Genomic DNA, 27,543 nt, shown 5'->3' with positions numbered 1-27,543 from the left:
ATCCCAAAGGAGAGAAACCTTCCCTAGCTGTGGCTGCATTCAAGCCCTGGGGATGACTGAAGTGAAAAAGCTAGCCAAGTATCCATCCAGGAAAACACTAGAGAGGTGAGCCTCTAATCCAAGACCTCTGTAATGTGAACATGCTTGTTTATAGGTGATTGCCTATGTTTGGGGTATGGCTGCTGAGCTGAAGCAATTTGAGACTGTTGTTGGATAAAAGGGGTTTCTTTCTCCTAAATGTTCTTCTATTTGGACTATATTAACAAGTGAATTAGGAGCCAGACTTTTATGGTGCTTTAAACCTGAGAGAACTAAGGAAATTGACCAAAAGCTGAGGTTGCTAGACTGAATGTGAAATGGCTAACTGCCTAAATTGGACATTCTAACAAAAGGCAACCAATGGTCAACCAATGGTCCCAACAGGGATCCAAGTTTCGGTGAATTGAAGACACCTTCCTCAAGGGACACTTTGCTAAAAAAAATGCTGGAGGCGAATCACTCTTGTGGAGTCAAACAATGATGCTCAGAGCTGTGCCTAAAGTGTACAGGCTGCTGCACTGGCCACGAGGTATAAAACTTAAAAGTATATCTTTCCCTTTCCTGAGCCATTTTTAAGAGTGTTGTTTTTTAATGATTGAATTATATATGTTTGTTTAACATTTTATGCTTGTTACTATGGAAACTGTATAGGTAATATACAGTATATACATTTTTAAATAAATAAATAAGAATAGCCTTACTGGGTCAGACCAATGGCCCATCAAGCCCAGTAGCCTGTTCTCATGGTGGCCAATCCAGGTCCCTAGTATCTGGCCAAAACCCAAATAGCAGCAACATTCCATGCTACCGATCCAGGGCAAGCAGTGGCTTCCCCTATGTCTTTCTCAATAACAGACTATGGACTTTTCCTCCAGGAAATTGTCCAAACCTTTCTTAAAACCAGGGAATAGGCTCAGGTAGAAGTCTCAATAAATCATTTTGTTGCACCTTCTAAAGTGGTTTATGTGTGCTGATTGGATAAATGTGTAGGGTTTCTGGAAAGCCCGGCCAGTAATCTCTCACATACAGCTGCTGTGAGGATTGCTCATTTATGTTTTCTTTGGAAGCTAAAAAGCTCATACCTAATTATCTAGTTGCTGCACAAAGTCATAAGAACATAAGACTAGACCTTTCTTATAGTCATTGAAAACAAATGCACAATTAAGCCATAACTCAACCCCCCCCCCCATCCCCTTTTACTAAGCCGTGGTAGAGGTTTTTACCATGTCCTGGAGTGCTAAATGCTCCAATGCTACTCTGACACTCATAGAATTCCTATGCCTGTCGGAGCAGCATAACTCATTTATATTTCAATTGAAAGCTCTAAAGCTCATACCTAATTGCCTAATGTTGCATAGAGTCTGTTTCAGACTCACTTTTTTTGCAGTCATTACTAATTTGATTCTAAAATACACTGCAATATATTTAAACAAAAAAACAAGCTTATTCACCAAGTGTGTAGCAGTCTACTTTTGAACAAAGCTCGCTGTTCTAAAAGCCCAAAACAGTTGCTGTAAAAGCTGCTCATTTATATTGTACTTTCATTGGAAAGTCAAAAGCTCATACCCAGTTGCTGCAAGGGATCCAAAAAGTGCTATCTTAGACTCTTACTTTTCTTATAATCATTAAAAAAAAAAAAAGGTCCCTGACTCCCTTATGGGGGGGGGGGTTTGTAGACAGGGGGTGGGTGGAGGGAGTGCTGTAGGGGGAGGGGTTGGGGATATTGGAGGGGGATGGGTGGGGGGAGTGCTGTAGGGGGAGGGGTTGGGGATATATGAGGAGTGTTACTGTTGATTGTTTCTTTTCTTTTGTTATCTCTTGTATGGCATTTATTTCAATAAAAATGTTTTAACACTAAAAAAAAAAATGCACAGCATTATAATTTGACCATAAAACCCACTAATATATATTAGAGCCACAAGCTTACTCAAAGTCAGTAGCAGTCTAATTGTAAGCACAGCATGCTTCTCTAGGAGTCAAACACAGCTCTTGTGATGGCTGCTCATTTATACTTCCATTGGAAGATTTAAAAATATACCTAATTACCTAGCTGCTGCTCTAGATTTATACCTTTCTGGCAATCACTACTGTACATAATGCTGTAGTCAAAACTAATCATTTATGCATTTACCTCTATACAAACCTAAGGTTTAGATTAGATTAGATTAGATTAGTTTCAATCTAAATACCAAAATAATTTTTGAAAAACCTATAATATACAAAAGAAAAACCAACCCAAAACAAGTTACTCACCAGGTTGGTAACAATCTAGTTATGGACACAGCACACTGTTCTGAGAGCCAAACACAACTGCTATGAAGGCTGCTGATTTATACTTCCATTAGAGTGTTAAATTAGTTGCTGCAGTTCAGTGATTAAAAACAATTGACAATTCAGAGATCTTCATTAATCAATTGTATCAAGTACAGTGTTTATAAATAAATATCAATATTAACAGGATAGAATCAAATAACCATGCATATGTGTATAGAGGTTCCATCTTCTCTCTTCAAGTTGATCCATAATGCTTCCTCCAATCCCCAGGACCCCTGTATTTCAGCTGTTTTAATATTGTTTTTCACATATAGCGCTACTCCTCCACACTTTCAACTATCTCTATCCTCTCTTAAAATTTTATATCCCGGTATTATTATATACCATTCATGGGAATCATTGAATCACTGCTCTGCTGGGATAGCTGTGTGTGGCCAGTCTATTAAAATGGTACACCATCAAAAGAGCGCATTCCGCTCCTTCAAATGTGTGCACCAACAAGTGCGCACATGAAGGGAGCGGGGATTTTGTGGCGAAATTGTAAGTTTAGTGGGGAGAGGGGTTTGCAGCAATGTTGAAATTGAGACTGTGTCAGATCCCCCAAACGAGAGTGCAATTGTAGTGGGGAGGGGGGGTCCCCCCACATAACCCCTAATGCGCAAAAGGAAGGCGTCAGAGTGGTCAGAGCAGTGGCACGCATTTGTCCTGTGTGCAAATGTCATGGGGTGATTGTCAGCGCACCAATGTCTGGCGTGCTTTTGACAGGTCACCATTAAAACTGCTGGCCTCTTCTACATCACAATGGCTTGTTTTGTGTGTTTTTTTCTTTTGAATATGTTTTTTTCAAAATGGTTCAAAAAGAGGCACACCTCTAAAAAGAGGCCATTATAACAACAAAAATATAGACGTGTTTCTATATCAAAAATAGTCATCTTCACTTCTGGATTTTTGTACGTCTTCCGCAAAAAGCACAGTTACTTACCGTAACAGGTGTTATCCAGGGACAGCAGGCAGATATTCTTTACGCATGGGTGACGTCACCGACGGAGCCCACGGTACGGACCTTTTTACTAGAAAGTTCTAGTTGGCCGCACCGCGCGTGCGCGAGTGCCTTCCCGCCCGACGGAGGAGAGCGTGGTCCCCAGTTAGTATAAGCCAGCTAAGAAGCCAACCCGGGGAGGAGGGTGGGACGTAAGAATATCTGCCTGCTGTCCCTGGATAACACCTGTTACGGTAAGTAACTGTGCTTTATCCCAGGACAAGCAGGCAGCATATTCTTTACGCATGGGTGACCTCCAAGCTAACAAAGAGGGAGGAGGGATGGTTGGCCATTAGGAAAATAAATTCTGAAGTACAGATTGGCCGAAGTGCCCATCCCGTCTGGAGAAAGCATCCAGACAGTAGTGAGTAGTGAATGTGTGAACTGAGGACCAGGTGGCCGCCTTGCAGATTTCCTCAATGGGTGTGGAACGGAGGAAAGCAACAGAAGCGGCCATAGCTCTTACCCTGTGGGCCGTGACAGCACCGTCTAGTGACAGACCGGCCCGAGCGTAACAGAACGCGATGCAAGCTGCAAGCCAGTTGGATAGCGTCCGTTTAGAGACCGGTCGACCCAAACGATTTGGGTCGAAGGTCAGGAAGAGCTGAGGGGACAAGCGGTGAGCCCTTGTACGATCAAGATAGTAAGCCAGGGCACGCTTGCAGTCAAGACTGTGCAATGCCTGTTCTCCGGGATGTGAATGAGGTTTCGGGAAGAAAACAGGCAACACAATGGACTGGTTGAGGTGAAAAGCTGAGACCACCTTTGGAAGGAACTTTGGATGGGTGCGCAGAACCACCTTGTCATGGTGAAAAATAGTGAACGGTGGATCGGCGACCAGTGCATGAAGCTCACTAACCCTCCTGGCAGAGGTGATGGCAATGAGGAAAAGAACCTTCCATGTCAGAAATTTGAGCGAAGTTGTGGCAAGCGGCTCAAAGGGAGGTTTCATGAGGGCAGATAAAACCACATTCAGGTCCCAGACGACCGGAGGAGGCTTCAGAGGTGGTTTGATGTTGAAGAGGCCCCTCATGAATCGGGAAACCAGAGGGTGAGCCGTGAGAGGTTTTCCTAAGACAGGTTCATGAAATGCCGTGATGGCACTGAGATGGACTCTGATAGAGGTAGACTTGAGGCCTGCGTTGGACAGGGAGAGCAAGTAGTCCAGAACAGTTTCCACCGCTAAAGAGGTGGGATTGTGATGATGACGGAGGCACCAAGAGGAGAACCTGGTCCACTTCTGATGGTAACATTGGAGGGTGGCCGGTTTCCTGGAGGCGTCCAAAATGAGACGGACAGGCTGAGATAGATTTCCTGAAGAGGTCAGCCCGAGAGAAACCAAGCTGTCAGGTGGAGCGAAGACAGATTGGGATGTAGTAGAGACTGATGTTGCTGTGTAAGTAGAGTAGGAAACACAGGCAGAGGAATGGGATCCCTGGAGCTGAGCTGAAGCAGGAGGGAGAACCAGTGTTGACAAGGCCACCGGGGAGCTATGAGGATCATGGTGGCTCCGTCCCTGCGGAGTTTGGATAAAGTCCGCAACATCAGAGATAGAGGAGGAAAGGCATAGAGGAACCGATCCGTCCAGTCGAGAAGGAATGCATCCGGGGCCAGACGATGAGGAGAGAAGAGTCTGGAGCAGAACTGGGGCAGCTGATGGTTGTGAGGAGCTGCGAATAGGTCCACCTGCGGAGTGCCCCAGCGAGCAAAGATGGAGTGGAGCGTGGGAGGATCCAAAGTCCACTCGTGAGGTTGAAGGATGCGGCTGAGATTGTCGGCCAGGGAGTTCTGTTCGCCCTGGATGTAGACAGCCTTGAGGAAGAGACTGCGGGCCGTGGCCCAGGTCCAAATGCGAAGAGCCTCCTGACAAAGGAGGCGAGATCCGGTGCCGCCCTGTTTGTTGATGTAGTACATGGCAACTTGGTTGTCCGTGCACAGGAGCAGAACCTGAGGGCAAAGAAGGTGCTGGAAGGCCTTGAGAGCATAGAACATGGCTCGTAGTTCCAGGAAATTGATGTGATGAAGACGCTCCTGCGGGGTCCAAAGACCTTGGGTGCGTAGGTCTCCCAGGTGAGCTCCCCATGCATAAGGGGAGGCATCCGTGGTGATGGTCATGGAATGCGGGGGCAGATGAAAAAGAAGGCCCCTGGAAAGATTTGAGGAGTTCAACCACCATTGTAGAGATTGCTGAAGAGACGATGTCACAGAGATGGGATGAGAAAGAAGATTCGAGGTCTGCGACCATTGGTTGGCCAGAGTCCATTGAGGTGTCCTGAGGTGGAGTCGTGCCAGGGGAAGCACATGCACCGTCGAGGCCATGTGGCCCAGGAGGACCATCATCTGTCTGGCAGAAATGGAGTGATGAAGGAGCACCTGACGACACAGGCGGAGCAGGTTCCGCTGACGGTCGGAGGGGAGAAACGCCCTCATTAGTGTGGTGTCGAGAACTGCTCCAATGAACTGAAGGCGCTGCGTGGGAAGCAGATGCGACTTGGGGTAGTTGATCTCGAACCCCAGGAGGTGGAGGAGAGAGATGGTATGATGAGTGGCTTGTAGCACAAGTGGAGACGTAGGTGCTTTCACCAACCAATCGTCCAAGTAGGGAAACACCTGGAGGTTGTGAGACCTGAGGAAGGCCGCCGCCACAATGAGGCATTTGGTGAACACCCTGGGTGATGAAGCGAGGCCAAAAGGTAGCACTTTGTACTGATAATGGCGATGGTGCACCTGGAATCTTAGGTAGCGACGTGAAGCTGGATTGATTGGTATGTGAGTGTAGGCCTCTTTGAGGTCCAGGGAACATAGCCAGTCGTTCTGAGAGAGATGAGGGTAAAGTGTGGCAAGGGAGAGCATTCTGAACTTCTCCTTGACAAGACATTTGTTGAGGTCCCTGAGATCGAGAATGGGACGTAGGTCTCCTGTCTTTTTTGGAACCAGAAAGTAACGGGAGTAGAATCCCCGGCCCCTTTGTTCCAGAGGTACTTCTTCGATGGCATTGAGGAGAAGGAGGGATTGGACCTCCCTCAGGAGGAGGGGGGTTTGAGTTGAAAGAGAAGCAGACTCTACAGGAGGATTGTCTGGTGGAAGAGTCTGGAAGTTGAGAGAGTAGCTGTGGCGGATGATGTTGAGGACCCACTGGTCTGATGTGATGACCTCCCAACGGCTGAGAAAAATGCGGAGCCTGCCTCCGATTGGTTGAGGGAGAGGCAATGAGGGTGGAAGACTGGCTAAGCCCTGGAGAGAGGAGTCAAAAGGGCTGAGAAGGTTTGGCAGGAGGAAGAGGCTTGGCAGGTTGATTAGACTGTGCACGAGCCTGGTTGTGTTGTTGGCGAGCCCGCCTAGGTTGCTGTGAAGGTGGGTTAAGCGGCCTAGCGGAGAACCTGCGCTGGTATGAAGACTGTGGTTTGTAAGGCCGAGCAGGAGGGGCCTTCTTCTTAGGTTTAATGAGAGTATCCCATCTGGTCTCATGGGCGGAGAGTTTTTGTGTGGTGGTATCCAGAGACTCTCCGAACAATTCGTCTCCCATACATGGGGCGTTGGCTAGTCGGTCCTGATGGTTGACATCCAGATCAGAGACCCTGAGCCAGGCCAGGCGGCGCATGGCCACAGCGATGGCCGATGCACGAGAGGTGAGCTCAAAGGAGTCATAGATGGAGCGCACCATAAATTTTCTAAGTTGAAGCAGGCTGGAGATGTGCTGCTGGAATAGTGGAACCTTGTGCTCCGGCATGTACTTTTGCATGGCGGAGAGTTGCATTACCAGATGTTTCAGGTAGAATGAAAAGTGGAAAGAGTAATTGTTTGCCCTGTTGGCAAGCATGGCATTCTGGTAGAGCCGCTTGCCAAACTTGTCCATAGTTTTGCCCTCCCTGCCAGGAGGGGTAGAGGCATATACACTGGAGCCCTGAGTCTTTTTTAAAGTGGACTCAACCAGGAGAGATTCATGGGGCAGCTGGGGTTTATCGAATCCCGGGATTGGAATAACTCTGTAAAGGCTATCCAGTTTACGGGGTGCCCCAGGGACAGTTAATGGATTTTCCCAATTTTTATAAAAAGTTTCCCGTAGGATGTCATGCACGGGTAACTTCAGGAACTCCTTAGGAGGTTGATCGAAATCTAATGCCTCCAGGAAAGCTTGTGACTTCTTGGAGTCAGATTCCAGAGGCAAAGATAAGGCCCCCGATAACTCCCTGAGGAATTTTGAAAAAGAAGATTGCTCAGGTTTAGATGTGGTATCGGGGGCCGAGGGCTCTTCTTCCGACGACGATGCATCCTCCTCGGTACCGAGGGGAGATTCCTCCCAGAGGTCCGGGTCTCTGACATCGGTGTGTGCGTGCCGAGAGACTGGAGTGGAAGGCTCGGTATGATGAGCTTTAGACCGAGACTTGCCTGAGCGTACCGAGACGGTACCGGGGGATGAAGACCTGTGTCTGTCTCGGTCCCGGGAAGAACGGTGCCGGTCAGGTTCGCGGGAAGACCGGTGTTCCGCTCGGTCCCGAGGAGGATCGGATGTCGTCAGAGCGACGGCCTCGGCATGGGCATGGGTATGCGGTGCCGAGAGAATGGGCATGGAGGGGTCCATAGGTACCGATGGCGTGGATACCGGTTGGACGGTGTGGGGCTCGGGCCGGTCTGGTACCGAAAGCAGCGGTGCCAGGATAGAGGGCAAGAGCTGTTTAAGTTGCTTTTGGAGTTGTTCCTGCAACTTATCCTGGAGGATGGCCGCAATGCGGTCATCCAGGGGTGGCACCGGAACCACTTTTTTTCTGCTTTGGTTCCATGGGTGCCGCTCTACGCTCCGGCGATGAGGAGGCCGATGACGAGGCACTCACCGATATCGGAGCGGAGCGCTTTTTAGTTCGGCGTGGAGCCGAAAGAGCCGGTGTCGCCACCGAGGTGGGAGGGCGCTCAAGGGTGGAAGGCTTCTTAGCCGGCTTACCTGGCGCCGGTGGCGCCGATGTAATGTCAGGCGGTGTCGAGGTGGTCGGTGACGACTTCGATGGTGCCGCAGTTGAAGAAGTCGAGTCCATAGTCGGGCCGGTGCCGAACAGCAGACTTTGCTGGATTTGGCGATTCTTCAAAGTGCGTTTTTTAAGAGTGGCACAGCGGGTGCAGGAGTCCGCCCGATGCTCCGGTCCCAAACACTGTAAACACCAATTGTGTGGGTCAGTGAGGGAGATCGGGCGTGCACACCGCTGGCACTTCTTAAAACCGGGCTGCGGGGGCATGAATGGAAACACGGCCTCCGCAAAATCAAACCCCGAGGCCTGGATCGTGACAACAGGCCCCGCCGGGGCAAGGACAAAAAACGAACAAAAAGAAAAGATTTTTTTTTTTTTTTTTTTTTGGAAATGAAAGAAAAAAGAACCCGAAGGTAAATAAAACGAAAAAAGAACGCGAGCGGGAAGGCAAAAAGAGGATTTCAATCGGAGTTGAAAAACGCACGTCTTCTTCGCTCCGCGGAAACGAAGAAACTGGGGACCACGCTCTCCTCCGTCGGGCGGGAAGGCACTCACGCACGCGCGGTGCGGCCAACTAGAACTTTCTAGTAAAAAGGTCCGTACCGTGGGCTCCGTCGGTGACGTCACCCATGCGTAAAGAATATGCTGCCTGCTTGTCCTGGGATAATGCCAAATTTGGATTTGGACATCATATCGAAATTATCCCTTTATATCTAGTGCTTTAAAGCTGGGTACTCTTTGGTTCCTTCAATGCTTCCAGGTCAACCCTCCCCTTTTAATTAGTACAAGATATAAGCATCGGAACAGGGGGAGCAACGGGTGCCATGGCACCCCCAAAAATCTCCTCACTCTCCACTACCACTGCTGCTGTTTCAGCAGCAGCAAAACAAAAGATAAAGGCATCATGGGACTGCTCTGTTCATCCTTGCGGCTGCCACCCTGCCCCTCTTCTGAAATCACTTTCAGTTCCAGGACAGAGCCAGCAGCTGTGCGGATGACTAGATTGGCCCTGCATAGCCTTTATCTTTTATTTTGCTGCTGCCACAGCTATCACCTGAATGTAGCAGGAGAGAGGAGGCAGACTTGGGAGAGAGGATGGACACACTGGGTGGAATGGGGGTAGAGAGAAGAGGGATCCTGGATGGAAGGGAGAGAGGAAGCAGATGCTGGATGGAAGGGTAAGAGAGAGGGAGAGGAAGCAGATGCAACATAGAAACATGATGGCAGATAAAGGCCAAATGGTCTATCTAGTCTGCCCATCCTCAGTAACCATTATCTCTTTCTTTCTCCGAGACATCCCACGTGCCTATCCCAGGCCCTTTTGAATTCAGACACAGTCTCTGTCTCCACCACCTCTTCTGGGAGACTGTTTCATGCACTTACCACCCTTTCTGTAAAAAAGTATTTCCTTAGATTACTCCGGAGCCTATCACCTCTTAAGTTCATCCTATGCCCTCTTATTGCAGAGTTTCCTTTCAAATGAAAGAGACTCGACTCATGGGACCCATCCCGAGAGCACTCAGTTTATTTATTAGACGTCTGTGTGGAACACTGTCATAGGCTTTGCTACTATCTAAATACACCACATCCTGCGCGCAACTTCTATCCAATTCTCTGGTCACCCAGCCAAAGAAATTGATCAGATTTGTCTGACAAGACCTAACTCTAGTGAATCCATGTTACCTTTGGTTCTGTAATCCAGAAACAACTATTCTCTGTTTTAAAAGTGTTTCCATTAATTTGCTTACCACAGAAGTCAGACTTACCGGCCTGTAATTCCCTACTTCTTCCTTACTTCCACTTTTGTGGAGAGAGACCACATCCGCCCTTCTCCAGTCCTCCGGTACCACTCCCGTCTCAAGATTAATTGAAAAGGTCAGTCAGCGGAGTGACTAGAACTTCTCTAAGTTCCTTTAGCACCCTCGGATGTACACCATCCAGCCCCATCGCTTTGTCTACTTTTATTTTAGCTAGCTCCTCACGAACACAACTCTCTAAAAATCGATCAGGGTCTATTACACCTCCATCCCTATTCAAGAAGGGTATTACAACCAGAATGAAAGAAGTTATCCTGCCGTTGTATTGGACGATGGTGCGTCCGCATCTGGAGTACTGCATCCAATATTGGTTGCCGTACCTTAAGACAGATATGGCATTACTCGAGAGGGTTCAGAGGAGAGCGACACGTCTGATAAAAGGGATGGAAAACCTTTCATACGCTGAGAGATTGGAGAAACTGGGTCTCTTTTCCCAGGAGAAGAAGATACTTAGAGGAGATATGATAGAGACTTACAAGATCATGAAGGGCATAGAGAGAGTAAAGAGGGACAGATTCTTCAAACTTTCAAAGAATAAAAGAACAAGAGGGCATTCGGAAAAGTTGAAAGGGGACAGATTCAAAACGAATGCTAGGAAGTTCTTCTTTACCCAACGTGTGGTGGACACCTGGAATGTGCTTCCAGAGGACGTAATAGGGCAGAATACAGTACTGGGGTTTAAGAAAGGATTGGACAATTTCCTGCTGGATAAGGGGATAGAGGGGTATAGATAGAGGATTACTGCATAGGTCCTGGACCTGTTGGGCCGCCGTGTGAGCGGACGGCTGGGCACGATGGACCTCGGGTCTGACCTAGCGGAGGCATTGCTTATGTTCTTATGACAGTAATTCCTTGACGTAAAACCCCTATCCAAACAAAGTTTGGGTTTTTTTAAAGTATAGAACCTTTGCTTTTAAATGAGCCCTCTTTATACCCATCTTAATATTAAACATCAGAAACACTTTCCCCGTTTGTAAGCACTAAGTCCAGTATGACCCTATCCCGTGTGGGTTCCAACTGCTGGAACAGTTCTCTTTGTAGAGAATCCAGAATCTCCCTACTTCTAGAAGACCCTGCAATAGTGATACCCCAATCAACATCCAGCATGTTAAAATACCTATTAGCAAAACTTCCCCTTTTTTAGATATATTCTGAATTTCTACTTTTAAATCTCTATCTACTTTTTCCATCTGTGAAGGAGGCCTGTATATCACACCAATGAAAATATATTCACCATTCCCTCTTTCCAACTTGCTCCACAGTGCCACTTTCTTGCCCTGCAGATCCTGCAATTGTGTGGCTTTAATATGATCTTTAACATATAATGCTACTCCTCCTCCTTTTCTTTCTACACTGTCTTTCCTGAACAGATTATAGCCCAGTATAACTGCATCCCAGTCATGGTTCTCTGTGAATCATATCTCTGTGATCGCCACTATATCCAACTCCTCTTCTTCCATCACAGCTTCTAGATCCATAATCTTGTTTCCTATACTTCGAGCATTATTATATACTGCTTTCCAGACATTGCCCCCTTTTCCCATCCGTGTAGAGGTATTCAGTGATTTACTTATCTTAGGGCTTATACTCACCTGGGAATTTTGATCACCCTGCCCCATCACTTTTAGTTTAAAGCTGTCTTCAGTAGATTAGCCAGCCTGCTGGTGAAGACACTTCTTCCCTTCTTTGATAGATACACACCATCCCTGCTCAGCAGTCATTGGAAGATCATCCCATGGGTCAGGAAGCCAAAACACTTTCAACGACACCATCCACGTAGCCACACATTCATCTCTAGGATGTGAGCTTCTCTGCCCCGGCTTTTACCCTTGACAAGAAGGATGGACGAGAATACCACCTGCGCACCTGACTGCTTCACCTTCTCACCCAGAGCCACAAAGTCACTTTTGACACATTCGTAGGGGTACCTGGCAGTATCGTTAGTGCCAATATGGATGAGCAGCATCGGATAGTAGTCATCAGGCTTGATGAGTCTCGGTAAGCTCTCCGTAACTTCTTGGATTTTGGCACCAGGCAAACGGCATACCTCTTGTGACATCATGTCTGGTCTGCAGATAGATGCTTCTGTACCTCTCAGAATGGAATCGCCAACTATCACTACCTTACGCCTCCTAGTGGTCACAAATCCAGTAATTTTTGGGATTTCAATTTTGGTCCTTCCTCTCCTTGGGATGCTTTCAGGGATGCTTTCATCTCCTCCACTTTCAGGAAAGCATACCAGTTCTTCAGTTCAAGGGCAGGGGGAGTCAGATGCTTCTCAATCTTGCCACCTCTTCTCTCAGTTCTTTTACTTCTTTCATGAGGAATTGAAGCTGCAGACAGCTTATAGGTAGAACTACTCCCTCTGCCTGGGTAAAATTTTCTATTTGCACAAAGATAAAAGTTGTAACCTGAACAGCAGAACTTATACCTGGAAGGAAAAGAGTACAGAAAAATCCTACCAAAGTAATGCCTCATAGTTCAGGCTTAAACTAAGAGGCTGAAACCAGCAAGAGGTCTCTTCTCAAGGAGCACTTGTAGGTTAGGGTGATAAGATTCATGCCCCCTCCCCCCCCCCGCACCTCCCCATGAAGTATAGCGTGCTTGGCCTGACTTAACAGTTTTTCCAGGCCTCTCTTCCACTTGCTAATCCCCAAAGTCTCAAAAAGGTCCTAAACCAGGGATCTCAAAGTCCCTCCTTGAGGGCCGCAATCCAGTCGGGTTTTCAGGATTTTCCCAGTGAATATGCATGAGATCTATGTGCATGCACTGCTTTCACTGCATATTCATTAGGGAAATCCTGAAAACCCGACTGGATTGCGGCCCTCAAGGAGGGACTTTGAGACCCCTGTCCTAAACCGATCCAAATAAGCCTTTTAATCAACAGCTTTCTCCTCAAGCAAATATATGCAATTTATATATGCAGTTCTCAGGCAACATGGATTCACTAGAAGGGGGAGAGAGGAGGTCAGGTGCTGGATAGAAGGAGGAGAGGAGTTCAGGTGCTGAATGGAAGGAAAGAAGAAGAGGGTGGAGGCAGATGCTAGGTGGAAGGGGAAGAAGAGGATAGGGAGCAGACACTGGATGGAAGGGGAAGAAAGAGAAAGGGCAGATGCAGGACAGAAGTGGGAGACAGGGTTAAATGCTGGATGGGGTGAAGAAAGAGGATAGAGTTAGTGAGAGACTGAGAAATAAGAGAAAGTGAAATAGGAGAGCTAGAGTGAGGGAAAAGTGGCAAGCTGTAGGTAGATACAGTCCACAGTTTCCTTTTTTTTTTTTTTTTTTTTTACTATACCGTAAGAATTAAATCTGGACAGAGAAAGCCAAGTAGAAAAGGAGAAGAAAGAAAAAAATAACAAATTGATAGGAAACAAGGAAAGAAGAAACCAGAGATGGGACCAACACGATTAGAAAAAGTAAATGACTACATTTTATTTTTAATTTAGGATAAAGTATTGTGGTAGCTGTGTTAATAAACATTCATAAATAATGAAAAATTGAAATAAGGTGATATCTTTTTATTGGACTAATTTTAATACATTTTTGATTAATGTTAGGAAACCAAAACCTCCTTCATCATGTCCGAACAGGATACCATAACTGCTATATATTATCCTGACCAAAGGAAAGAGTTTTGGCCTCTAAAAGCTAATTGAAAAATGTATTTAGTCTAATAAAATGGTATCATATTACCCAAATTTAGTTTTATTTGTATTTGTTAACCTATAGTGTAATGATTATAACATGTCAGTTTTTGAAATTTATTTCTGCTGTCTTTATATTTTGTACAGTACAGGAAAACATGCAGCTTCTTGGGAGATCATCAGGGAATGGAAAACTTGAGGGGGCTGTAGAGGAAAGCATGAGAGGGGCTCTCCCACATGTTGTTTATAGCCCTTTATCAGTAGTAAAAGAAATATTTTAGTAGCTTGACAATTTTCATTTTCAGGTGCCCTGTGCACCTTTTTGAGTTAATTAAATATGGAATGGCTCAGCTGAGTTAAATATTGTAACACTGGAATTTGCAACATTCCTCAGATTAACCTCATAAAAACAATACAATCCACATCAAGTAGTGCCAAAAAACAGGCAGCAGCTTTATTTTTATCAACACAAACTTAATTAAATATAAATTGTCACATTAAAGCAAATTCAATGTAGTTTAACAATCTCAAAATCTGGAGCTACTTGGAGTCGAACTAGCTGACCAGAAAAGGGAAGAATGTCCTTGGACACCGGCTAGCCCGCCTACTACACAGGGTTTTAAACTAGGTAAGTTGGGGGAGGGTACGGACACAAACAATCTACCTGGCGAGCTAAGCTGCCAATACTTTTTTGAGACTAAGGTAAGTAAACACCGATCTGGTCTGGGGTTGGCTCACATTATAATTCTGGGTCACATTGTAATTCAGGGTCTAAGGGGAGTACACATTGTAATTCTGGGTCTAGGGGGAGTACACATTGTAATTCTGGGTCCAGCGAGAGAACACACATTGCAAATTGTACTAAAGGAGTTCAAGTAGCCCAAGCGGGAATACCGCCACAGGGTACACACATTTCCGAGTCTGGGATAGGAACACACTGTAGTTCTGGGTCTGGGGAGTCCGGGATAGGTGCACGTTGTAACTCTGGGTCTAGGGAAAGTACAAAACATGCAAATAATGCTAAAGATGTCCAAGTAGCTCAAGCGGGAACATCCCCACTGAGACGTAACAAACATACAACATGGAGGGCTATGTATGTAAACGCCCACAGTCTGGGAAACAAGATCCTGGAATTAGAAACAGAAATGAGGAATACCGACCTGGATGTGGTGGCTCACGGACTCCCACGGGTGGGACATGGTCATACCGGGTTACAACATGCTTCGCCGGGACAGGGAGGGCAAAATGGGAGGAGGTGTAGCATTATATACTAAAGATGACATTAAGGTCACCAGAATCACAGATGTCCACTACACTGGGGAATCCCTTTGGGTAAATTTGGCCAGAAGGAAGGACAAATGCCTGTATCTTGGCGTAATATACAGACCCCCAAGACAACAGGATGACCTAGATATGGAATTAATCGGAGATATAGAGAATATCACCTTGCTTGGGGACACAGTATTGTTAGGTGACTTCAACATGCCTGATGTGGATTGGGATACGCTTTCCTCTGCTTCCGGCAGCAGCAGGAGGCTATTAAACTCTATGAAGGGAGCAAGACTCAGGCAACTGGTGTTGGAACCAACAAGGGATCAGGCAATACTGGACCTGATACTTACCAATGGAGAAAGTGTCACAGAGGTCTCGGTGGGCGACACATTGGCCTCCAGTGACCATAACATGGTATGGTTCAATCTCAGGAAAGGTTTCACTAAATCTACCACACTGTCCAAGGTCCTCAAATTCAAGGACACAAACTTAAAAGAAATGTGAGACTTCGTTCACCAGGCGCTACAAAGCCAAGCAGAAACCGATAACGTGGAAGAAATGTGGTCGACTTTGAAAGCCACCATACAAGAAGCAACAAACCGCTATGTTAAATCAGTAAGTAAACGGTGAAGGAACAATAAGCCACAGTGGTTCTCTGCGGAGATTTCGGACCTCATCAAGGAGAAGAAAAAACAATCAGGGAAACAGGACTCTAGGGAAGTCTATCTGGCCAAGTCAAAAGCCGTCAAAACAGCAGTTAGGGAGGCCAAATTCCGCATGGAGGAGTCTCTAGCGAAGAACATCCAGAAAGGAGATAAATCCTTCTTCAGGTATATCAGTGACAGAAATAAGAACTCAGGCGGGATAGTACGTCTTAGGAAACCAGACGGAGACTATGTAGAAGCGGACTCGGAAAAAGCCCAACTGTTAAATGAATACTTCTGCTCAGTCTTCACCCGCGAGGCGCCAGGACTCGGCCCTCAGTTACAGTCAAGGGTTGACGCAGATGACCCGTTTAGTAATTTCGAGTTTACACCCAGCGGTGTCTATTGCGAGCTGTCAAGCTTAAGGTTAACAAGGCAATGGGGCCTGACAGCCTACACCCCAGGGTGCTCAGGGAGTTGTGTGATGTCTTGGCGGAACTGCTATTCGCGCTCTTCAATCTCTCCCTTAGTACGGGTAACGTCCCGTTGGACTGGAAGACAGCTAACGTCATTCCACTCCACAAGATGGAGACAGCAAACTACAGACCGGTGGGTCTCACATCAATAGTGTGCAAACTAATGGAAACTCTAATCAAACGCCAATTGGATACGATCCTGAACGAGGAGAATCTACGGGATCCCCGTCAACATGGATTTACTAAGGGGAGATCCTGCCAATCCAACCTGATCAGCTTCTTTGACTGGGTGACGAGGAAGCTGGATGTTGGGGAGTCCCTGGACATCGTGTACCTGGACTTCAGTAAAGCATTCGATAGCATACCACATTGCAGGTTGCTGAGCAAGATGAGTTCTATAGGATTGGGCGACACATTGACGAAATGGGTTGGGAACTGGCTTGGAGGTAGGCTTCAGAGGGTAGTGGTGAACGGCACCCCCTCCGAAATGACGGAGGTAATCAGTGAAGTGCCGCAGGGCTCGGTCCTGGGCCCGATCCTATTCAACATCTTTATAAGAGACTTGGCAGAAGGGCTGCGAGGAAAAATAACATTATTCACCGATGACGCCAAACTAAGCAATGTAGTGGGCAAAAGCACAACAGACATAAATTCAATGTCCGACAACATGATGCACGACCTACTCCTACTGGAGAGCTGGTCTAGGTCCTGGCAACTTAGCTTCAATGCCAAAAAATGCAAAGTCATGCACCTGGGCAGCCAAAATCCATGCAAGACTTACACCCTTAATGGCGAGATCCTAACAAGAACTGAAGCAGAACGAGACTTAGGGGTGAAAATGTAAAATGATGCATCTTGGGAACGGAAACCCATGCAGAACATACACCTTAAACGGTGTGAACTTAGCGAGAACCACTGCAGAAAGGGACTTGGGAGTTCTCATCCGGGAAGATATGAAAGCTGCCAATCAAGTGGAGAAAGCTTCAGCAAAGGCAAGACAAATGCTGGGTTGCATCAAAAGGAGCTTTATCAGCCGAAAGCCTGAAGTCATTCTACCATTGTAAAGATCCATGGTGAGACCTCACCTGGAGTACTGTGTCCAGTTTTGGAGGCCACATTATCAAAAGGATGTGAAGAGAATAGAGTCGGTCCAGAGAATGGCCACTAGGATGGTATCAGGACTTAAAGACATCCCATATGAGGCACGTCTGACCAAACTACGCTTATATTCTCTCGAGGAGCGTAGAGAATGGGGGGACATGATAGAAACATTCAAATACATCACGGGTTGAATTGAGGTGGAGGAAGAGATATTTTTTTCGTACGGATCCCACGATGACAAGAGGGCATCCGTTGAAACTCAAGGGGGAGAGATTCCATAGTGACACCAGGAAATACTTCTTCACCGAACGGGTGATTGATCGATGGAATAAACTTCCACGCCAGGTGGTCGAGGCGTGTAGTGTAGCTGACTTTAAAAGTCGATGGGACAAACAGGTGGGAGTGCTGCAAGGCTATGCATGACAGAGGAGTACACCAGGGAGGGAGGGTTCCTGAGTGGGCAGACTTGTTGGGCCGCCGGCCCTCTTCTGCTGTCATACTCTATGTTTCTATGAAGACTGCCAATCAAGTGGAGCAAGCTTCATCCAAGGCAAGGCAAATCTTAGGTTGCATACGCAGTAGTTTCGTCAGCCGTAAGCCTGAAGTCATTATGCCATTGTATAGATTCATGGTGAGGCCCCACCTGGAATACTGTGTGCAATTCTGGAGGCCGCATTACCGTAAGGATGTGCTGAGACTGGAGTCAGTCCAAAGAATGGCCACCCGGATGGTCTCGGGACTCGAGGATCTCCCGTACGAGGAACGGCTGGATAAGTTGCAGCTGTACTCACTCGAGGAACGCAGATTGAGGGGTGAGATGATCGAGACATTCAAGTATCTCACGGGCCGCATCGAGATGGAAGAAGATATATTCTTTTTCAAGGGTGCCGCGGCAACAAGGGGGCATCCGTGGAAAATCAGGTGCGGGAAACTGCACGGGGACACCAGGAAATTCTTTTTCACTGAAAGAGTGGTTGATCGCTGGAATAGTCTTCCACTTCAGGTTATTGAGGCCAGCAGCGTGCCTGATTTAAAGGCCAAATGGGATAGACACGTGGGATCTATTCACAGAGAAAGGTAGGGGAGGGTCATTGGGGTGGGCATACTAGATGGGCCATGGCCCTTATCTGCCGTCTATTTCTATGTTTCTATGTTTCTAGCTCCTCTTACAAAATTTCATACCTTTCCCCAATCCCCATTCCCCACAAGACTCGCAGTGTCGCAGAGTCCTGCCGTCACCCATGGCGGTGTCGCACATGAGCAGCTCAGAAACCAGTCACCAAATCTGTTTCATAGCCACACTGATCCAAAAATGACCCCTAAACATAAAGAAAGGCATAATCAAAAAATACATCTAAGTCTATTTTGGGCTTAAGTCGCTAGTTGTCCAAAGTCGGCAGCATTTAAAGTCCATTCTTGAAAAATACATCCAAAATTTATTTTTTTTGAGAATCATCTACTTGTGCATCCAGCTGTTTGATCGTCCAGACCGCTAAGTCATCCATCTTTATACCCCATTCTTGTCCAAAAAATTGTCCAAGTCAAAAATGCCTAAAACAAGACCTTTTGGACGTGGGAGGGTTCAGCAAAGTGATGGACTTACCACCCAGACCTGACAACAGAGTAGTGGGGCACCTTACAGGGCACTGCTGTGAACTTCACAAAAAGGGTGCCACATAAACATCTCATCACAACTCCCTTATAGGTCATGGTGAGCACCCCAAAACACCCCCAAACCTACTAGACCCAGCTGTCTACTGTACAACACCAATAGCCCGTATGACTGCAGGTGCCACCTACGTGGCAGTACAATAGGGTTTTGGTTGGTGCACATGTTTCACCATGAATGTAGTGGTTAGAGTGGCTTATGGGCCTGGTTCCTCCTCTCTATGGTTCACTAGCCCACCCCTCAGACTACATAAGCCACCTCTGTGCAGTTGTACTAGGCTTTCCTATGCCAGGTGCTGATGTACTGTCTGAATCAGCAAAAAAAAAAAAAAAATTGATTCGATTTCAGCCTATAAAATCGATTTTTCGATTTGATTTGATTTGATTTTCCTGCCCAATTGGGTGTTTTTTTTTCAAACATCCTGGTGGGTTTATTTTATGATAACACTAAAGAATTGGCTAACATACCTGGTCCTTGGAAGGAAAAAGTCTAGAGGAGTGAGGTAAGTTTGTAAATTTATAAACAATGGACATCAGTATGAGCCCTTGATAGATCAACGTAAACCTCTGGCTCAGGCAATATCTCAAAAGGTGACTAGCACCAGACCACAGTCTAAATGAGAATAGCCTCATACATCACATGATCCATAATGTGTCAGAAAAAATGCAAATCAAATCACACTCCCAGAACTAAGTAGACTTTCTACACCAAGGAGAAGGGGTTATGAAGGCATAACAAATGCATACTCTCCCTGAAAACACACCTTGTGAATAGAGATTTACCTAATAAATAAAACAATAAATATAATAAATACTATAAATATGGTAGACCATACAGTGAACATGTATAATAATACAGTACCTATGTGTAAAGTGCAAGAGACAAGAAATAAATACCTAACAAATAGTTCTAAAAGGAATACAAGGTGCGAAGTGCTTACCAATAAAGTGCAAAATGTGTATATCAATGAAATATGGCAGAGCAAGAGACAATCTAATATAATAAAACGCTAGGCCATGCATGCGCACTTCCTAAGTGTGCGCCGGTTTTCCGTGAGCTGTAGCGACACATAGGAAGTGCGCATGCGCGGCTTACGATCTGTCCTGCTCCCTGTTGAAAGACATGCGCACTCGCGCCGCGTGTTCGCGCATCACAAAAGCTTCCCTGCTCTCCACTTCACAATACTGCCCTACCGGCCGAAGCGCGAGTGAGCTGCGGAAGTGGTGGTGGTGGTGGGCGCCCTCGGGTATCAGTTTGACGTTAGGATGGTGGGGTGGGGTGGCCTGCGGAGCCCAGCAACTTTCCGCTGCCCGGGACCCAAGTCATTTGCCGCATCCCCCTTCCCTTCCCGCGGGCCCGACTGGCGATTTAAGCAGCGTGTGCAACAGTCTTCACACGCTGCTTCGGGCCCTTCTACTGCCCTGATTTGCTCTAAATCAGGGCAGTAGAAGGACCCAAAGCAGCGTGTGAAGACTGCGGCACACGCTGCTTGAATTGCCATGTGTAGTCGGGCCCAAGGGAAGGGAAGGGAAGGGGGGGCGGCAAAGGACTCAAGCCCGCGTTTGTAGTTGCCACTGTGTGAAGGGAAAGGAGGTAAAGGAAACGCTAATGCTGCTGCACAGGGAACGTGTGAGGGGGGAGGGAAATGGAAGGGGGAGGGAATGCTGCTTTGGACAGACAGACAAAGGGAGGAAGGGAGACAGAAAGACACAGGGGCAGGTGCACAGGGAACTGGTGTGGGGGGAGGGAAATGGAGGGGGAGGGAATGCTGCTTTGGACAGACAGACAGAGGGAGGAAGGGAGACAGAAAGAAAAGAAGAAAGACACAGGGGCAGGGAGATATACAGAAAGACAAACAGACAAAGGGGGCCAGGGACAGAGACAGACAGAAAGAAAGACAGCGGGAGTCGCGTCAGGAGGGGTGCGGGATGGTAGTGGACAGCCAAGGAAAAGAAAGAAAGACAGAAATACAGAAAGCGGCTAAGGAGAGAGAGAGAAAGAAATAAAGACAGACACACACACATATATTCTAGCACCCGTTAATGTAACGGGCTATAAGACTAGTGTAAGAATAAAGTGCAAATGCAAGTCCCCACTAGAAATACATAATTAAGATCGTATCATATAAAATGCAAATGCAGAGTGTAGCAAAATAAAAAAACAGTATAAATATAAGCTGCAAATGCAAATCCCCACTAACAATTCATAATATGAATAATAACGATTGGAATTCATGAACTATAAAGTGCCACAAACACATGAACATACCAAACAAAAAATTATAAATAATAAATAAGTGACTTCAATCAATTAGATACTCAGACATACACGGACACACAACGGCCCCGATAGAGCGCAATCAAAAATGTCCTGGCATCTCTAATTACTCATAGATATCACCACTCTAGGAATCATTAATAAATGTCACCACTCTATGAATCACCACTCGACAGAGCTCCGTTTCGCCACTTTGTCAGGAGCAGGGATTGTTTTGAAAAAAATATATAAAGTGGATAGAAAACCGGCATAGACTACTAAGTCTGACAGTGGAAAAAATCCCAAGGTTCCCTAGCGTACTGCAGTCAAAGACGCTAGAACCAAAAAATAAGACATGGTGGCTTCAGGCTTTAAAGACGCCCTGGAGACCCTACATGGGCAACGCCCAGAAGTCAAAAGAAGCGCAAAAAAACGTAACGACATAATGATGTCATAACGCTACGAAAAATAAAAAAACAAAAAAGATGTTAAAAAATGAAAAAAATGAGGAATAAAGATGAAAATGAAAATAAGAATGAGAATAAGAAAGAAAACCATGACCACCAGAGCATTCACACAATGAAACACCTGTCCACGTTCTCATTTAATTCCATCGGAGGATAGGATTGAAGGTGGAAGATCCAAAAGTTTTCACGTTTCAAAAGATAAGAATGTTTGTCCACATCAAAGTTTGTAGAAATCTGTTCTAAAATGCACCAACGAAGTTGGTCAAAGTTATGATGGTGAGTCATGTTGTGGGGCACCATGGGAGCAGTAGTTTTACCTGTTTTTAAGCAACTACGGTGTTCAATGAGCCTAGTCCTTATATTGCGAGAGGTGCAACCCACATATATGAGACCGCAAGGACAAGTGATCACGTAGACCACAAATTTAGAGTCACAAGTGGTACATGAAATTAGATGGTAAATTTTGTTTGTCCTGGGGTGCACCCATTGGTTTCTAGAAATGGACATATCGCAAATAGAGCATTTTCCACAGGGAGAATGATGACCTGAACCTCGACTATATTGAGGTTTGGGGTGAAAATCAGAAGACACTAAATGTTCAGACAAGTTTTTACCCCTAGAAAATGCTATACAGGGGCCCTCTTGAAAGATCTTATGGAGTTGTAAAACATGCCAATGGGGATCTGATGCTGGTGGCTACTGCCGCAGACTGTGTAGAATGAGATAAAATGCAAATTTGATTGGAGGAACTTTCTTTGTTACTTCCCTTTAGCATCAGATTCCGATTTGCTTGTTTGGCCCTTAAATAGGCTTTATGGATGACATTATTGTGGTAACCCCTAGCTAAAAATTTATTTCTGAGTATGTTCGCTTCTTTCTTAAATTCCTCCTCAGTGGTACAAATGCGTCTGATGCGTAAAAATTGTTCAATAGGAATGGCCGCCTTTAAACGTTTAGGGTGGCAACTAGAAAAAGACAGAAAATTGTTTCTCTCAGTTGGTTTATGAAACACCTTAGTAAATAATTTGCCATTTTCAAAGGTAACCACAGTATCTAGAAAGTTGATGGATTGTTTGTGGTAAGTCATCGTGAAATGCAGATGTTGAGTGAGTGAGTTGAGCCAATCTACAAATCCCAGGAGTTGTTCATCAGAATTGGTCCAAACGAAAAAGATGTCGTCGATAAAACGCATCCAACCCTGTACGTTTGAAAATTGAGGACTAGAATATTAAAAATCTTCCTCAAATTGACTCATAAAGAGATTGGCAATGCTAGGAGCTGCAGTAGTGCCCATAGCAACTCTCTAGACTTTTTCCTTCCAAGGACCAGGTGTGTTAGCCAATTCTTTAGTGTTATCATTATTTTTTGGATACTATTGGCTATTATCCATTTAGGGTTCTTTATTGTGCTGTTTTGGTAAATTGTACCATGGAGACTCCTGCATGGCAACGCACTTTATGTTTTTCTAATGACCATGTATCTCAGCTGACCACCAGATCTTCATTATTACAAGAAGATTCTATAGAAGGTACACCCACTTTTCATTCACAAAGGGATGCATGGATGAACCTACAAAGAACTTCCATCAGAATGGAGCTTCATAGTATGGCACTGTTTGAATATATCAAGAAACAGATAATACCTAGAGGACTATGCATTCAAAAACAGCCAGGTATTTTTAAGGATAATAATATCTTTTTGGAACAATGGGCTGCCATTCTTAACAAATGTTCACTGGACTTAATGGTCCACCAATGAAGCCAGTATAGAATCCACTAGGGAGGCTGACGAACAATTTCAGTTAATTAATTCAGGTCCTGATGCTTCTAAATTCCAAGACCAACTATCGGACCTACAAACTTCCCTAGAGGATTTTCGAAAGAAACATAAACAAGGTAAACTTAAAAAATTGCAGAGGGATACTCAGGTTTACGCTGAAGGAACTGTATATCCTTGGTTATTTTTACAGAATGATCCACAAACCTCATGAGGTATGACCACCCTTGCTAACAAACCCCAAACTAACAACTATCAGGGGTTTTCTGAAGATAATCAAAGTTCAGCGAGTGGGAGTGACTCCAGATCACAGTCTAGAGACCGGACTTTTTTACTCCAACGCAACCGACAAGGACAGGGTACCTGACGCCGGAGGGGGCGAGGCAGAGTTCAATACAACCAACAAAATCGCCCACAAACCCATTCCAGCAGTCCCAGGATGTATTAGAAACATAGAAACATAGAAAGATGACGGCAGAAAAGGGCTATAGCCCATCAAGTCTGCCCACTCCATTGTCCCACCCCATTAAGTCAGAGTGCTGCTAGATCCACGTAGAGATCCCACGTGGATGTCCCATTTATTCTTAAAGTCAAGCACGCTAGTGTCCTTGATCACCTGCACCGGAAGTTTGTTCCAGTGATCCACCACCCTTTCTGTAAAGAAATACTTCCTGGTGTCACCACCAAATCTCCCTCCTCTGAGTTTGAGCGGGTGCCCCCTTGTGACTGAAGGTCCCTTAGGAAAGAATATGTCGTTTTCCACCTCGACACGACCTGTGACATACTTAAATGTCTCAATCATGTCACCCCTCTCCCTGCGCTCCTCTAGAGAGTAGAGCTGCAACTTGCCCAGTCTTTCATCGTATGAGAGACCCTTGAGTCCGGAGATCATCCTAGTGGCCATTCGCTGGACTGACTCAGCTCGAAGTACATCTTTACGGTAATGTGGCCTCCAGAATTGCACACAGTACTCCAGATGAGGTCTCACCATGGTTCTGTACAGTGGCATTATGACTTCAGGTTTACGGCTGACGAAGCTTCTATTGATACATCCCATCATCCGCCTTGCCTTGGATGAGGCCTTCTCTACTTGTTTGGCAGCCTTCATGTCTGCACTGATGATTACTCCCAAGTCCCGTTCTTCTGAGGTCGTAGCTAGTGTTTCTCCATTCAAGGTGTATGTTCTGCATGGATTTCTGCTGCCGAGATGCATCACCTTACACTTCTTTGCATTGAAGCCCAGCTGCCATGTCGAGGACCAGTTTTCTAACTTGATCAGATCCTGTGCCATACCATCCGTGAGATCGCTTTCACCTACTATATTACACAGTTTGGCGTCGTCGGCAAACAGCGCTACTTTTCCCTGAAGCCCTCGGGTCAAGTCCCTTATGAATATGTTAAAAAGGGATGGTCCCAGGACTGAGCCCTGCGGCACTCCGCTAGTCACCTCCGATGTCTTAGAGAGGGTGCCATTGACCACCACCCTCTGAAGTCTTCCACTCAGCCAATCATTGACCCATGCCGTTAGTTTCTCACCTAACCCCATCGATTTCATCTTGTTTAATAGTCTACAGTGTGGGACACTGTCAAACGCTTTACTGAAATCCAAGTACACTATGTCCAGAGACTCTCCCGAGTCTAGCTTTCCTGTCACCCAGTCAAAGAAGCTGATAAGATTGGATTGGCATGACCTGCCCCTAGTAAATCCATGTTGACAGGGATCCCTCAGATTCCCCTCATCCAATATCGCGTCCAATTTCCCTTTAAGTAGAGTTTCCATGAGTTTACACACTATTGATGTGAGACTTACTGGTCTGTAATTCGCAGCCTCCGCTCTGCAACCCTTTTTGTGCAGAGGAACAACATTGGCAGTTTTCCAGCCCAGGGGGACTCTCCCCGTACTTAGGGAGAGATTGAAGAGCATGGCTAACGGTTCCGCCAAAACATCGCATAGCTCTCTGAGCACTCTTGGGTGCAGATTGTCCGGTCCCATGGCTTTGTTCACCTTGAGTCTTGACAGTTCTTGGTAAACATCAGCTGGTGTGAACTCAAACTTCTGAAATGGGTCATCCATGCTTTGCTTTGCGTCCAGCCGAGGCCCGTGCCCTGGTGCCTCGCAGGTAAAGACTGAACAGAAGTAATCATTCAGTAGTTTGGCTTTATCGGAGTCAGTTTCCACATAATTCCTGTCTGGCGTTCTAAGGCGTACTATCCCGTTTGTGTTCTTTTTCCTGTCGCTAATGTATCTGAAGAAGGATTTGTCCCCTTTCTTGATGTTCTTCGCTAGAGTTTCTTCCATACAAAGTTTGGCCTCCCTGACTGCTGTTTTGACCGCTGCAGACTTTGTCCTGTATTCAATGTTTGCTTCTTTTTCCCCCATGCGTTTGTATGATAGAAATGCTCTTTTCTTCTCCTTGACGAGGTATGATACCTTATCTGTGAACCATTGGGGTTTCCTTTTTCTTTGTTGTTTGGTTACCGATTTTATGTAGCGGATAGTTGCCTCATGAAGGATCGATTTCAAGGTTGTCCACATAGCTTCCACATTATCAGTTACTTCTTGAACCTGCAGCGCCTGGTAGACGAAATCTCCCATGCGTGCGAAGTCAGTGCCCCGGAAATTGAGTACCCTTGTTTTTGTTTGTGATCTAGGGAAGCCTTTCTTAAGGTTAAACCATACCATGTTATGGTCACTGGTGGCTAGCTTCTCTCCCACCGAGACGTCCGAGACGCTTTCCCCATTCGTAAGTACCAGGTCCAGGATGGCCTGGGCCCTAGTGGGCTCTAGTACCATTTGTTTGAGCCGTACTCCCTTCATGGACGTTAATATCCTCCTGCTATCACAAGTTGTCGCTGTTAGTGTGTTCCAGTCTACATCAGGCATGTTGAAGTCTCCTAATAGAACAGCCTCCCCCCGTAAGGTGATATTCTCAATGTCTTCAATTAATTCTGCGTCCTTTTCCTCCGATTGTCTCGGAGGTCTGTATACCACACCAAGGTACAGGCATTTTTCTCCACCTCTGGCCAAGTTTACCCATACGGATTCCCCAGTATACTTGACATCTGTGATCCTGGTTGTCTTAATGTTCTCTTTGATATAAAGTGCTACCCCACCACCTAACTTACCCTCTCTATCTTGTCTAATCAGGTTGTATCCTGGTATGGTTATATCCCACCCATGAGAGTCTGTGAACCATGTTTCGGATATTGCTACTATGTCTATGTCTGCATTAACTATTTCTGTTTCTAGTTCTAGAAATTTATTCCCTAGGCTGTGTGCGTTAACATACATAGCTCTCCACCCTTTCTGTTTGCTAAGCTCCTGTTGTGAGCCACCCATTGGAGTCAAATTGTCTCCTAGCGATTCGTTTGCAGTAAGGGTACTTACCTCAGACCTAGAAGCGTAATGTTGGTTCGCTACATCAGGAATGTTACTTACTGCTCCGGTGTAAAAGTGGGTACCCACCCCCGACTTACCTAGTTTAAAGCCCTTCGAAGTAGGCGGGCTAGTCTGTGTCCGAAGACATTCTTACCTCTGTTGGTCAGGTGGAGTCCGTCTGGTCCCTGTAGTCCGTGATTCAGGAATCCGAAGTTCATCTCCTGGCACCATCGTTGTAGCCACTCATTCGTCTTCAGGATGCGTTCGTCCCTGTCCCTTCCTCTGCCCCTAACAGGAAGAATGGAAGAGAATATTACCTGTGCTCCTATCTGCTTCAGCCTCTTTCCCAGAGCTCCAAAGTCTCTCGCTATGTCCTCCAGGGTGTTCTTGGCAGTGTCATTCGTTTCGACATGGATGAGCAGCATGGGGAAGTGGTCCTGGGGCCTGAGAAGTCTATCGAGACAGGTGGACACGTCTCTTATTCTGGCTCCGGGCAGACAGCAGACTTCCCTCGACTGCATATCCGGTCTGCATATTGGTCCCTCGGTGCCCCTCAACATGGAGTCCCCAATGGTTATTACTCTACGCTTCTTTTGGGGGTGTCGATCCATCGTCCACGGAGATGGAGAAGTGTGTTGATCCTGGTCCACGTCGGTAGTCTCTTCCTGCAAGACCTGGAATCTGTTCTTCAGGCTCAGCTGTGGAGTCGATGTGGAGCTGCCCTGGTGA

Source organism: Geotrypetes seraphini, chromosome 9 (genome assembly GCF_902459505.1).
Source record: "Geotrypetes seraphini chromosome 9, aGeoSer1.1, whole genome shotgun sequence".
NCBI lineage: Eukaryota > Metazoa > Chordata > Amphibia > Gymnophiona > Dermophiidae > Geotrypetes > Geotrypetes seraphini.
The sequence above is the reverse complement of the archived record's forward strand: the minus strand, read 5'-3'. Positions refer to the sequence as shown.